Source organism: Hetaerina americana, unplaced genomic scaffold (assembly GCF_022747635.1).
Source record: "Hetaerina americana unplaced genomic scaffold, ioHetAmer1.1.p SCAF_7, whole genome shotgun sequence".
In the NCBI taxonomy this organism is placed as follows: domain Eukaryota; kingdom Metazoa; phylum Arthropoda; class Insecta; order Odonata; family Calopterygidae; genus Hetaerina; species Hetaerina americana.
This window is the reverse complement of record NW_027287316.1, coordinates 76,003,780-76,017,776: the sequence shown is the minus strand read 5'-3', so window position 1 is coordinate 76,017,776 and position 13,997 is coordinate 76,003,780. Positions and strand designations below refer to the sequence as shown.

Genomic DNA, 13,997 nt, shown 5'->3' with positions numbered 1-13,997 from the left:
TATCATAAAGCTTAATTTTGTCCGTCTTCACATTGTGCGACACCTGATAAGGAATAATATTAGATAACAAGGTACGCCAAAAGAAAATTTTCTCGTTAATGTGTTTCTCGTTGTTGTGAAAGAAAATTATAATGCCCGGATAAACGTTTAACATTAGAAAACATTTTGCAAATAAGACGATTAGGTCACCACTCACCAGTAAGACTATGCATTTTACTTGCAATTGCGTTTGTTCCAACACATAATAATGGATTTTCCTAAAAACCCAGCTTCAAAATATTACTCTGTATCGATAAAACAGGCATCCACAGTAAATTCCAACAGCAGGCCACATTGGCGAGCTATATTGCATGCACTGCTTCATACTGCACTTTTCATTATGAAATTCCAAAAGAAGAGTCGATTTATAATTGCAACCGTAGGTGGAACCACCCAATGGGTAAATTAAAAGGCATTTAGTCCTCACCTTTTTTTCCTAAGGCCTACGCGAAGAAAACGCCGATAATAAGTCAGCGGCAAATTTTTCGGGATTAATACGACACGGCACATGATATATTTTGTAGATCCAATTGATTTCATTTTGTAAAAATAATATCATTTTTTAAATATTTCAGATCTAAACGACTAAATTTTTTTAAAGATTCATAATGAAAATATTAGAGTATCATTTTCCAGTAACCCCAACATGAAAACGAACCTTAAGGAAAACACATAACCATTTTTAAAAAAGGAATATTGTTCATTAGAACTAAAAAATGAATCCATTGAGGCCTATAGGAAGATTAATTCATACACCTACATGAGTTGGGTGATTTGGAATTTCAATCTTCAAAATGTCCCATTAGGCGAGCATGTCATGAAGTGCCACTGATTCAGCGTTTATCATGCGATATGACCCGAGCGATGCGCCAATCACGCAATGAAATTCCGCGCATTGTCGGTGGGTTGAGAACCCAGCTTGATGCCATTACTAGTATCAGGAAGGTACAACTGGTGGGTTGATATCAAATAATGTGTTTGCGATCCAAGTCCATCCTAACTGCCCACTCGCGTGTCTACATGCAATCCGAGCGTCTCATAAAATCGACATACTCCGTCGTCACTTGAAATAAATTACGAGCACTGCTTAAAAATAACTTCGCACCATCCATTCGCTCCAAAGAAGTATGCAAATGTCATCTTTGAATGCCGAAAGGCAAATCTGTTCCCCCGTTTCATCACGGGTAGCATATTTAATCCCCCGGCCCGAACGGTCGACATAATAAGGTAGCAGCAAAAGCAGCTGGCCAAGATGGACGATCGGGAATTCTTGGCAGGTAACCGAAATAGGATTATATTTACAAACATCCGTCACAAATATAGGCAAATATCACGCAAGGCTCTCTTGGTTGGCAGCTGGAGATCACTAAGCGTCTCTTATAGCTATTGGCTTCGCGTTCGACATTGCAGATGTTGGATGAAATGCTTAAAACGAGAGAGTATTGTATCCCACTCCCCATTCGGATGGCAGAGAATTCACCTCTTTGCCCAACAGTGATATATTATTTAAAATGGAAATTCTTTCCCCACATCGTGTAACTTAAAATGGGAACTGTTCTTTTCGGGTCTGAATAATCTAAAAGGTTGACCTCAAGTTCCATTAGCACTTAAATAACTAAATGTGTTCGAGGAAGTTACTCTTAAAAGGAGTCCGAGTTCGAATTTACGCGTGGAGTGAGAAATCGTTGAGATATTCCACTTAAACTCCAAGAAACTACCGTACAACACCGTAGCTGATGCAGGGTACACCAACAACAGAGCACGTGCGTATTTATGTACTACCGCGATGGTACAGTTTCGTCAGAGCTCTGAAAATCGAGGCACGCTTCTACTCTTTCCTTGCGGTGATTTATTTCAAAATGCATACTGTTCTTTCTCGTATCGTACCTACATAATCTGAAATTTCTCAAAGAATTGAAGGGGAGTAAGTTAACCGAAACTTTAAGCGTAGTACGTCGACCAATCGATTTTATCCACGAATTACTTCCACTGAAAGTGTTTCAAAACTGCCGAATAGTGGCAATTTTTGCAGGGAACATTTGAGTCACCTGCTGAAAATGAGTCAATCTTTAAAACTGATTTTAAGCTCGAGTGTTTGAAGCTATTATGATACGCCGATTGCTCCGATTACATCACCGAACTCGTCTCCGTGGACAGCATGTCAATTTTCTTCTCCGACCCGGAGCTTCCGGCTGCTGTATGCAAAATTCACAAGTATTCCTTTATTACTGAGTTGTCTACTTCTGAGAAGTACGCTGAGGTGTGTGCAACCTGATTATCAGCGAACCATCCGTGAGGAAATGGATAAATATACAGAAACAAGAAAAGAAAGCAGACACCCATTTTTCGTAACGATTATTCCATTACGATCTCTCCATTTCGACTAAGCAAAGTGGACGAAATACCTATACACGGAAACCGAAGTGATAAAATCGTAAATCAGAACTCCGCACGGTACGACATTGTTTCTCCTTTGAGTGGCAATGAAAATATTAGAACAAACACGACGGATGTCAACTCTTCTGCTACCATAGAAACATTCGACGTTTCAAAGGAACACGTTCCGAGATTACTCATACACGGTAGTCAACACCAAAACCAGCATTCCAATATTTCAATGGGGATGCCACCAAATTGTTATCTCCCAATGATGATAAATTATGTACGAGAGCCCTGATTTTACGTACCACAGGCATTTTCAATGGGGAGATAAGCACATAAATAAGTTTAAGATGTTGAGGCAGTGCATAGCCCTCAAACTCAAATGGAGATCGTGAATGTTCCCCATAATTACTCACACCAGTATTTTTCCCATTTCACGCAAGTCAGGGATGCAAGTCGAGTTGAAACCGGGAAAAGCAAGAAAAGGTAATGAGAGAAAGCCAGGAACACTCACTCCCTTTCGCGCGGAGAGAAATCTCGTTGCAATTGCACAGTTATAAGTACGTACGCTGATTGAAAGACACGTTAGCATGGAAACGACAAATGCCGCACTTAACAGCGACAAAGAAACTCCAGGGATCTTGGATGATCCCTTCTCATCGCGGTAACTCGCTTTATTGAAGTGATTTATGTGACAAGGTCAAATAGACAGGCTGAAAATGCATGCATATGGTAAGCTTCTAATTCCCAAAAGGGCACAAACTGAGGTCCCAATCATTTTAAATAGACAATCTCATCTCACAGCTATGATCTAACAATTTACATTATATTAGAAAAGTTCGGAGCGTTCGTGAATTCTGGGTATAAAAGATAAAGGAGAATGATCCGGACGCAGAGTTAGTTGCATGGCTTTACTCTACATCACCAACACGCGATCGTTTTGTGCTACAGGCCAAAAATGAGAACTGAAAAAGTTTTCGTTGGCGTGATCAACGCCCTCTGTCCAGCCATGTGACGAACGACTTTCACTGTTTATAAAACAGTTACTTTTTTTACTTCACCACAACTAAATAGTCACACCTTTCCCTTTCTCGCCAGGAAAGCATTCCATCTGCTTTAACTTCTTACACCACACGAGGTCCTATAGACTAAATTTTACTGATTTATTTTCACAAGAGACTGTGGATTGAAGAATTTGTACTCGACGGGGCCACCGAGTATTAGTACTGGCATTCAGTCGATGAGTATTAACGATGCGCTAAGCAACAGCCACGCGCTGGCGTTATCATTTCTGAACAAACTGATTCTCGCGAACCTTAGACCGTCATGTTCTAAACAGTATGTTAAAAAACAATCAGAACTATCTTGAAAACATACTAAAAAATCAATTATTTCATCGCGAATATTAATCCAGATAATTTTTTTCGAACATGAAATTGTAGCTAAATAAAAAAGTTGAAAAAGGATCAGGACACCTGTCAGGACACAATTCAGTGTTTTTGATGATGTTGGCTAAACATACGGGAAGTGCTTTTGCCTTAAAAGAGGATGAAATTCACATACATGACACTTCAGTGAATCGCTTGAATCAATGTATTTCATGTTAACGCTTTACGAGTACACATTAAAATTATTTTTCAGGGCTTTCAAGACTGTATCCCTAGATCTCCTTCCTAACTGAAGACAACTATTGTAATTTTGCACGAATTATTTGGTAGCCTTTCATCCGATTAATTTTCAAGGGGCCCTTGAAAACTCTAGGGTAATACGCAAATTACATCTGGGGTACGCATCCTTAATTATTTTTTTACTCGCTCAGTCATCCTATCTCCTCTTCCATCCCGCTTACCTCTCGAACTACGTGCGGGTCAATGACGCAACCCATATTGATCAAATTACTAGGGTATATTCGCCAAAAACGAAAAATTAGCGTTTCCCCCCAAAACAGCATTGGATCTAGAAAATTTCCAAGAATGGAGAAGGGACCAATTACATACATAAGCAAAAATAATTTTACGGCCTTCTCTTCTTCCAAACACTAGTTTACTCGCGGCATTACAACTGTTGAATCGCACTCATTCGCGGGCCGCAAGGCACCTAATAAGTTCCTTTTATGTTCGGAGGGCAATAGGTGTTCGAATTTAGTCTCGGGGGAGGGCGGGGGCATTGCCCCCGAATCTAGCGTCGACAGATATTCAACACCTTCGAGGAAAATTCTCTGGCGGGAATATCCAAACCTCATCACCAGATGCAAAACAAAGGCCTCCCCAGGACATAACACGAACAAGATCAATCACCAAGGCGACCTTTCTCCCTCAATGATTTCATTCACAAAAATACAAACACGTTTTGCCGGCGAAAACGAGATAAGTGCCCAATTGCATCAGTACAGTCACCGCCATGATACCACACGGCGCACCCTTGCCCGGGAAGACAAAGGGAAGCCAATGTCCCTCGGATGCGAAGTGAACCTCCTTGGTAACACTGTCATCGGCCTTCACCCAAGGTCATCATAATCAGCACTTTAAACGGAAGATTGGTCGACTGGACCCCTCCACTCTTCTCTTTCTAATTCTAACTCAATTGCACGACCCCTGAACCCTGTCGCTTATATCATCCCCACCCCCCTTTTACTTGGCCCACGTGTCGGATCCTTGGCCTTCCCTCCAATCATGCCCTTCACAAATGCATGACGCCACTAAGTGTATCCGATCGATAAGGTTCTTCTCTTCATTATCCTCCCCCACACCGTCTTCTCCGCCTCTTCTCTTCGGCACGCTTCTTTGTTTATTATTTTACCCAATCTTTTTGATTTTATCTGCAGCACCCTTCCAGCACCAGGTTAGGAAGGTCTCCAATTCTTATCTCGTCCGCTTGTCCAATGGTCCACGCCTCTGAACCACGGAGCGCAGCACTCCACATGAATGCTTTCACGTAGCAGTAGTTTTAGGGGAGGCGACCGACAGCTGAGTTCATTTGCGCCATTAGGCATGGATGGGAAAGGAAGGGTGGAGAGAAACCCGGCGTCGGCATTAGCCTACCTACTCTTATCGAAAGGCGCCAAGGGGTCCGCAGTTTAATGTCCCACCCGACGGACGTCATACTCACTCAAAGTGCTCTCCACCAAACACCTCAAGTTGGGATCGGGATACCACTGAAAAATCTACATCTACATCTACATCTACATAATACCCCGCAAGCCGCCGCAAGGGCGTGTGGCGGGGGGTGTTAGGTCACCAACCGTAAAAAAGAAAAATACCACATGCAAAAAAAAAACAACACGGAAAATTACACCCACAGGAGCGCACACACTCATGCAAAAATCCCTTCATCCAATACTCATGCAAACACATAAACCGCAAAACAACTAAAAAACTGCACCCCATGATGCAGCACGAAAGACATCCTACAACACGGAAGTTTAGAATAAAAAAAAAAAAATCTGCCGCTTCCGGGATTCGAACCCGGGCCCTAGCCCTTGGCAGCCTGTAAGTTAGCCATCATGGCATCCCGATCCCCTTCGCGTAATCTTTCCTTGAACGCTTAACTTATCTTCTTTGAGAATACCGTTTTCCTCTTCAAAAAACGAACACGAATTATCTCGGCTGATATTCGTCGAGGTCCTCCCACGCAGTACGGTTCCACTTCCAACTGCATCTTCTCTCTTCCGCGGACTAAGATTTTAGTTTTCATTACATGTACCTAAATGCTGTATCTAATATCTCTTGAACGAGGCATGTTAATTTCTTCCTTACAAAATTCCTTGAATGCCTATTCCTTATTCTTCTTTCATAAACTCTTCCGAGTGTACGCTGAATAGTTCCACTCAAGGTTATGGCCTTGTTTCAACTAAGTTTTCTCGCTTCTGTTTTTCCTCCTCCTTCCATTCCCAACATTGAATTTGAATAGAAGGAAAAGCCCATATTAAGGTAGTAAAAACATCGAGAAAACGAGCTAAAATCATTTGTAATTGTCCGTCGGGCGAAAAACCCATAATTTCGCAACGCTTCGCAAATGTTGCATGTAACCCCGCCTCTCCCCACGCAAAGACGTCAACGGTACATGGCCGTACAGAGTGCAAACGATTAATGCGTTCGACGCGTCACGTTGCATACGTACTTCTCGACCCTGAAACCCAGGTTTAATATTGTGTCATCGATCCAATGCAATGATAACTGCATGACTACCCACCATCTTGAGGTCACCATGTGAAAGTATTCAAATGCGACCTTCGAACGGTATGGTGTTTTACCATTGACGTATGCACACTGACAGCAGGTTTTCCACCATAAAATTATTCCATGGACCATGTTCAACCCAAAGGAATTTTCTCGACCACAAGCTGTACAACATTAAACGACTTGGACGCGAGACAAAAATGTACATCACACTAACTGAATCAGGAAAAGGCCATCGGGGGACCGTGTGACAAAAATATACATTAAACTAACTGAATCAGGAGAGAAGTAACATGGGGGAATATAGCAACAAACGAAGAAATTATAAGGGAAATAAGAAGAGAATAAGAAGTACGAGGGTGGTCTCGTACTTTGAAGGATGTGTGAAGACAAGAAGTTTGTGTGCGAGATAAGAAGAAGAAGAGGAAAATTAATGTGGACCCATCCTGAGGCGCAATAGTTAACGGAAGTCCATAACTAAAGGTAGCATAGTCGAACATAAACGGTCGAGGAGGAATTACGAGAGAAATAGGAGAAGCAAATGATGGAGGAGAAGTCAGCGAAATAAACTATAAATAAATGAGACGACTGGCGGGTAAGAAGATGTATTGGACAGCTGCGACAGAAGATTCTTGGATTGATAACCCGCGATGATGATGAACACATCATCTTTCCTGTACCCAGAAAAGATTGTGTGTTCGTTTCATTGCATTCCTGGAACTTGGAAGAACATTTCCTTTTATTTCAGGGGAGCTTCATAAATTTTTCGCGACCCCGGACACAATAATGAGGCGACACCATCGCACCTTCGAGGCCGTCTTACGTTTCTTTCATGAGGTAAGAAAACAGCATTAGATAATTTGTATTCGACCCCAGTGGCGTTAGGGTAACGTCCTCGCCTGCCAACCCGGATTTTGCGGTTTTGAAGTTTCCTGAGTGTTTTCGGTAGGTCCATCCCTGCCCAAATAATACTTACGGGGAATATTTTCAGAGTCAGCCCTAGGCAATCTAACATCATATCCTCACGTTGGATACCTCCGTCAACAAGCTAATCGTGGGCAAATTAGGAATTGATTAACGATTTCAAATTTAGATTGACTTGGTGAGACCAGGCAGGATTTGAAATGTGTACACGGATTTGCATGTTCCGTATGCTATAACAATTAATGCTTCCGCCGTTAAAATAACATGTCATGATTTATGATAGAAGTTTTGGTAGAACCATGCTTTTGCAGCAGTGCAATAATTAGAAAAGTAATGACGCGAACATCCCTACACCTCCCCCTCCTCTCTAATGCGTCGCCCGTTTTGCGTCATCAAGGCCCAAATCTGGAACGAAGCCGGCCGGGTTGGCTCGCGTTCACTCGGACAACAGCAGTGGACGGACTGGCCTGGTGAGCGAGTAATTAATACGCGCATTGGGTTATGAGCCGTTCAATTCAAAAACAAGTCTTTTTTGACCAATTTTAGCTAAGGTCCATCCTTTGCAACTTTCGTTAAAAGCAAGTTGGTCAAAAAAGTCTACAATAATATCATGTTGCTTGCACATGCCCTTTGGGCAAGTTGTTAAGAAGGGGTGTATACAATGATAATAAGGAATTACATTCAAAATATTTACCAGCGTCAACCATTATTGTCCAGCTGCGCTTCCAAAGCAATGCTTCGTCATCCATTATAATTACGACTTATTCTAAAAATTTAAATTGTTTGGAGATTTATCATTGCCAAATATTTACGTGTTGATAAAGTTAATGTCTCTTGGCATACGTTCGTACATGTAACGAGCGTACTCACAGCTAAGTCTGTAACTTTTGTACGTAGATGGTCGATAAGCGATAATTTCGATGCCCGCACGGATTCATTGACGGCAGCGAAGACTGCAGCAACGTTGGTTTCCTCAGCGACGGTCGATCAACTTATCGGGGTCTATCACTATAAAGCGACGAAGTCGAACCTGTGATACAAACGAACTGCTTCCAGCGCGAAAATCAGGATACTATAATCGCAAATTGCACGTACGTGCCTCTAAAAATACCCCAAATCGTCACAAATGTTCGAATTGTGTGAGTGATTTTTAAATTCTACGAGGGAGACATTACATCTGTCAAAACAGAACGTAAGAGACTCTTTCAATTTACATACAATGCTTTCAGGGTTATGCAAGGGGATATTTGGAAAGCTTTCGGAGTTAGCACGGAACTGCAAATTAGGTTTGCAATTCCCAATGGCATTACAAACTAGTGTGAAGGTGGGACTACTTGTGGTGGTATTTCTTTTTGTTAAACCTCCGCGCCCGCTACCTTCACATCCTGCTTCCGTGTCGTGACAGGGCAATGCGTTAATCTGCTCCCTTAAAACTTTTATTTGGTCTCAACAGGGGAAATAATGAATTTATATTATAAATATTTATGATAACTACCTTAACCGGTATATTACCGAATAAAAAAACCATCCATTACCGATGTTCATCTCGGTTAGGTTATCAATCGTACTTTTATTAGGCATGGGCTAGTTCACCCTTCCACGCACGTGTTCCGTCATTAGTGCAATATTCTACATGATAAAAAAGTTATTATAAACGTATATTTTTATAATTTTGAAACAATTTCACCGCATCAAGCCTGATTCCATATCAATTACCAAAAATATAATTTAAATTTCCTCAATATCGTACAGTTTCTTACACATTCAAGAATTAATAACAAATTGCTTTGAATGCACCATCAAATAAAATTCAATAATAACGAATAAACTTTAAAATTCTAAATATTTACCATTTGTTTACATAAGGTCTTGAGTATTTTTAGTACCCTGAAAGCCACCGCTAGGGTGTGAATACACGCCAGACTAATTTTGACCCGAATATTTTTACCCCTACCGCAGTCGGACAATGTTATTCTGATCCCTTATTGTTCGTGGAAAACATCAAGTCTTAAATTTATCTGTTCTACACTTGATCTCTCTAATTTTATTGACATGATCTCACCTACCGTAGTGCGATGAGGGTAATAATACATTTTCAACATCATTGCTAAAGAGACACCCTTCCAATTTCTACAAGAGATTTAATATGTAATGTAATTGTCGCTCCATGAGAGTGAACTTCGTCGTAAAAATGCCTCCTCTAGGCACAAAACACATCGATACCGATTGTTGATTTGTTTTCAGAAACATAACCTTGCCCTGATTTCGTCCAATTGTTCCCACTTTTGATAAAAAAATTCAAATATATCATTTCCCCTGAAGTACTGTTCATCCCTTCGCTAAATGGCCCTCAACTCTTTTCCCGGAAAATTTTTCCCCAAAGAATATTGAAATCCAAATCGATTCCAAAAATTTTCGCCAATTGTTCGGTAATTGCTTGGTTTTCCATATAGAAGTCGCCGTCGACAACGGTGGCTACCCTCTCCCGGAGACTCGTAAATGCCGAGAAAACGGTCGCGTAATTTATCGACGAAAATGAGCTATAAAAGCTACCGACAAGACATTGGTTTCGCCATACCACTTTCCGAGGATCCGTAGAGAACACAAAAGAAATACGTACCCCGATAGTTTGTGCGTGAGGAAGTGTCGGACAAAAATATAACTCACTATATCGCATTTGTCCTTTTCGCTGATGAATGGATCAATGGTTTAACCCGCCGACGGGTGGATTGAGGAAGCAAAGAGTGCAGTGAATTCGCGGGAAATTTTTCAAAGAGACTAAGAAAAAGTCAGAGCTTTACCTATCCAGCTTCAACACCCGATTGTGTCGCATTCATATCTCTTTCACGTGATGTCCATTTGCCATATTTTTTGCTAATTTAACTAAACCGTCGGCTCTTTCAGCATCCCCATCCCAATTATACGTGTGCGCCTCTCCCTTTCGGAATAAACAGATACAAAAAAAGCATGATTTTAATATACTAAAGGAAGATTACTATTTTAAACCGATTTCTTCCTAGCTGTTCTACCCTTGAACGCTTCCTTAGACTCTGCCAATTTCATATTTTGTTTCATTTACTGAGACCCCTAATATCCCTTAACATGGCAACATCTTCGACCCCCAATGGCCTTCTTCGTCTCTCGCTACCTCTCAAAAACTTTATCTTCTCTCGTTTTGGTTTGCTCAGTTGATTTTCTTAATTTTGATTGAGGTGCAAGTGATTTGCAACTAAAGAAGAGTATTACGTACTATATGGATGAGGCATGAACTTCCATTCTCTCAACATCATCAAATAGACTTGGCACACTCTAGCAAACTATATGACTGGAACATCCAACCGACATTCTTTCATGACCAACTCACTCCTTAAACTAATACCCTTTTATTTACCACGAACACCCCTCCAATAGACCCAATATGCCATTGTCCGCCCACTGTATGGTCATATTTGGGTCAAAATTAGTCTGATGTCTATTCACCCCCTGCCACACACCCTATCGGTTAAATGGAAGAAGGGACCATTTGGTCTCAATTTCGCCCAAATAAAGACCACTATCTATCTATCTATCTATCTATCGGTGCCTTGCAGGGTACTTAGGTAACTAAAATAATAGATCATAGGTTCCACTCATTTATTCGACGTGTATGCTTCTTCTGGCATACCCAAATACTTTTTACTTCCACATAGCAATGTACTGAGGAGTACACTTCAGGAAGGCATGCTTATTTGCGGAAATTTAGGAGAATATTACACACGCCTCACCCTTGTAGTGATCATATCCTGCGTGTTACACACAAACAGGGTTCAACGCCACGAGCAAACCGTGGGCCTTGTCCCGAAACTGACTTGCCTAAGAGCCGTGCATATCTCTTCATCTACGATATTATTACATAGCCTTGGTAAAAGGTTATAGAAAAATGTGAATATTTCCGAGAATTCTCCTCCGAGCACTTTTTATCAGGATCAAAATTATCCTTACTTGCACATTCACGTTCTTCCCCCCCCCCCCCCCCATATACTCCGAGAGGAATAAGTATTCACATGCACACGAATGAATAATTATGAAAACGAACAGCGCCTCTTAAATAAATCCATTCCTGTGAAAAGAAATGTTTCGTGGCAAATGTAATGATAAAAAAAATCAAAAATCACTGAGCTGTATACGCCGACATTAATTAATCAATCGCGGAAAAGAAATCACGCATTCACTCCAACAGCGGCAAAGTGTAACCGCAAGAGGAATTTTTTACACAAATTTTTCTGTGTTCCTTTTTCACTCAACGAGGTCTCCTACGTATGACGCATTTCAACATCAAAGGAGCCGCGACGCAGTTTGGAAACCACCGATTAGGGTTCTAAGCGTCCATGTTTTCATCTCCAAATCTCAATGTTTACACGTAGAAATTTTGTCAAACCTCCGAAAAAACAGTGATATTTTCAATTCAGTTCGTAAGATCAGAAAAAACACCTTTGTCATCCTCCCAAAAAATTCGGGGCCGTGAGAATTTCAGCCTATCATACGGTTTTCGATGCCCTAAATTTGGAAACATTAAATAAGCATTGGAAGAGACATGGCAGAAGCGATTTCCACTATTCATTGGACTTATTCCATCGAAATTCACGACGTGATGGTGCTTGCTCCATTCAAGTTATCGTGCACATTTGGAAATAGGCACAAGTGGACTCCTTCCTGGACGAGAATTTTCCTTTTAAGCCTATCTAATGCCTGAAAGAAACCCTTGGAATCATCAATGAGCATAGAAGCTTAAGAGTTGGAATACAGACAGAAAGGGAAATTAAGGACAACATTCGCTTTTGCTCGCCTGATTACATAATTCGGGGAAGGAGGGCTGCCTGTAACGCCGGCCGGCTGCATTGTTGTCCATTTGCCTCAAAATAGTTACGAAAATATCATCGCATATATGAGCATTTATCTCTTATCAATATTATTTCCTATCAGTGGACAAAATGATCTCAATTTGAAAGGTGGTATGAACGGATTTCTCATCCCACAGCGCATACTTGCAACCAAACACCTCCCGGCAGCATAAAACAAACATTAGTACTTGCAAAATTTCAAATTCTCGGATATTCTTTGCAACAAACTTAAAACAAACCAATGACAACCCGGTGGGGCATGTTTTCAGATTCAGAAACAATATCATTCCCATAAGCTACACCGTCAACAAAAACGGCAATGGACCAGTTTTATGAACTTTTACGGTACATAAATAAGGAAGTGATGATATGATACTATCGATAATAATTGCAAAATTTTCATTTAACACACATATTTGTCGCCACACATTCAGGGCGTACGTTAACGATCCTAATTCAATCATTATAGCACACCAATAAAAAAGCGATGACAGTGCTTCAAAAAGGTAATGTTTGGCTAATTACCCCAACAGATTGTATTTCTAATTCAGTGCGGCAAATATATACATTTCATGTTTTTCATTATACCAAAATCGAACTCCTACAACTTACGATGAAAATCCTAATTATGATGAGGACCTTAGTTCTATAATAGATACAGGTGTGGGTTGTGTAAAATATGTATAATCTGTCGGTCTAAACAGAAGGAATTGCAATTGTCAAACAACTTTTTAGGCCCTTTAAAGGCATTATATAACCCGTTATTAAAATGTGTTTGAAGTAATCCAGCATAGACGCAAGTGCATTAAATTGACTATCACGAATAAATTAACAGTGCTAAGCGTAATGCAAAACAACCATGCTATATACTAGCCGGTCACATACGGTATAAATTAAAACAAGGACTTAATTAATGAAGGGCAGAAGAGTCCTCGAAATTCTTAGGTATTCAGGATACAGACAGAAAAGGGGAGATACGTGAAAAGAAAACATGACGCAAATACTCTACTGCGCTATCTACATCAGCAATATTGGCGGTAACGTTAACTGGAGGGCAATGAATTCAATTGAAATTAGAATCGAAAATACACAGCAATAAACAACAAAACATTTGCAAGGATCGCTCAATTAAATCCCAAAGAGGTTATAAAATTTGTAATTAAATGTAACTGAAATTAATGTTTAAAAGTTTTTCCGCACAATTTTCAAAACCGCAGGGTAGGGTCGTTTTTAACCCTCCAATAATAATTAAATAACTATGGTTGCATTTCTTAAAACCACTATTATTCGGAGGGCCAGGTTTACCACTAAATGAATTGAAATATGTACTTACATTGAAATAATCCAGATGGTAATAAACACACCAACACAATTTTCGTAGCACAAAACAAACACTTTCGCACTGAATAAGGTTTAACACCTACGTCGCTCACCTAACAAGAGCTTCGGCCATGACTGAATGAAAATCTTCCAACAAGCAGCTACGGAGCTAGAAGAGAACATATGAGTAACGATAAAGTACTTGACTGCATTTTCACCCAATAGAGACCGCCACCGAAACTTTCAAAATATTGCTTACAAATACCTCGTTTAT

At 40.5% G+C, this 13,997-nt stretch overlaps 1 long non-coding RNA gene across 1 annotated transcript in view; it reads right to left on the bottom strand.

Annotated features, from left to right (window-relative positions):
• Nucleotides 1-13,848, bottom strand: part of LOC139696741 (uncharacterized) — a 256,202-nt gene extending 242,354 nt beyond the window's left edge. The window contains exon 1 of the long non-coding RNA XR_011702650.1: nt 13,737-13,848. This is a non-coding gene — a long non-coding RNA (uncharacterized lncRNA). The remainder of the gene's footprint in view (nt 1-13,736) is intronic.
• Between the last annotated feature and the right edge of the window lie 149 nt (nt 13,849-13,997).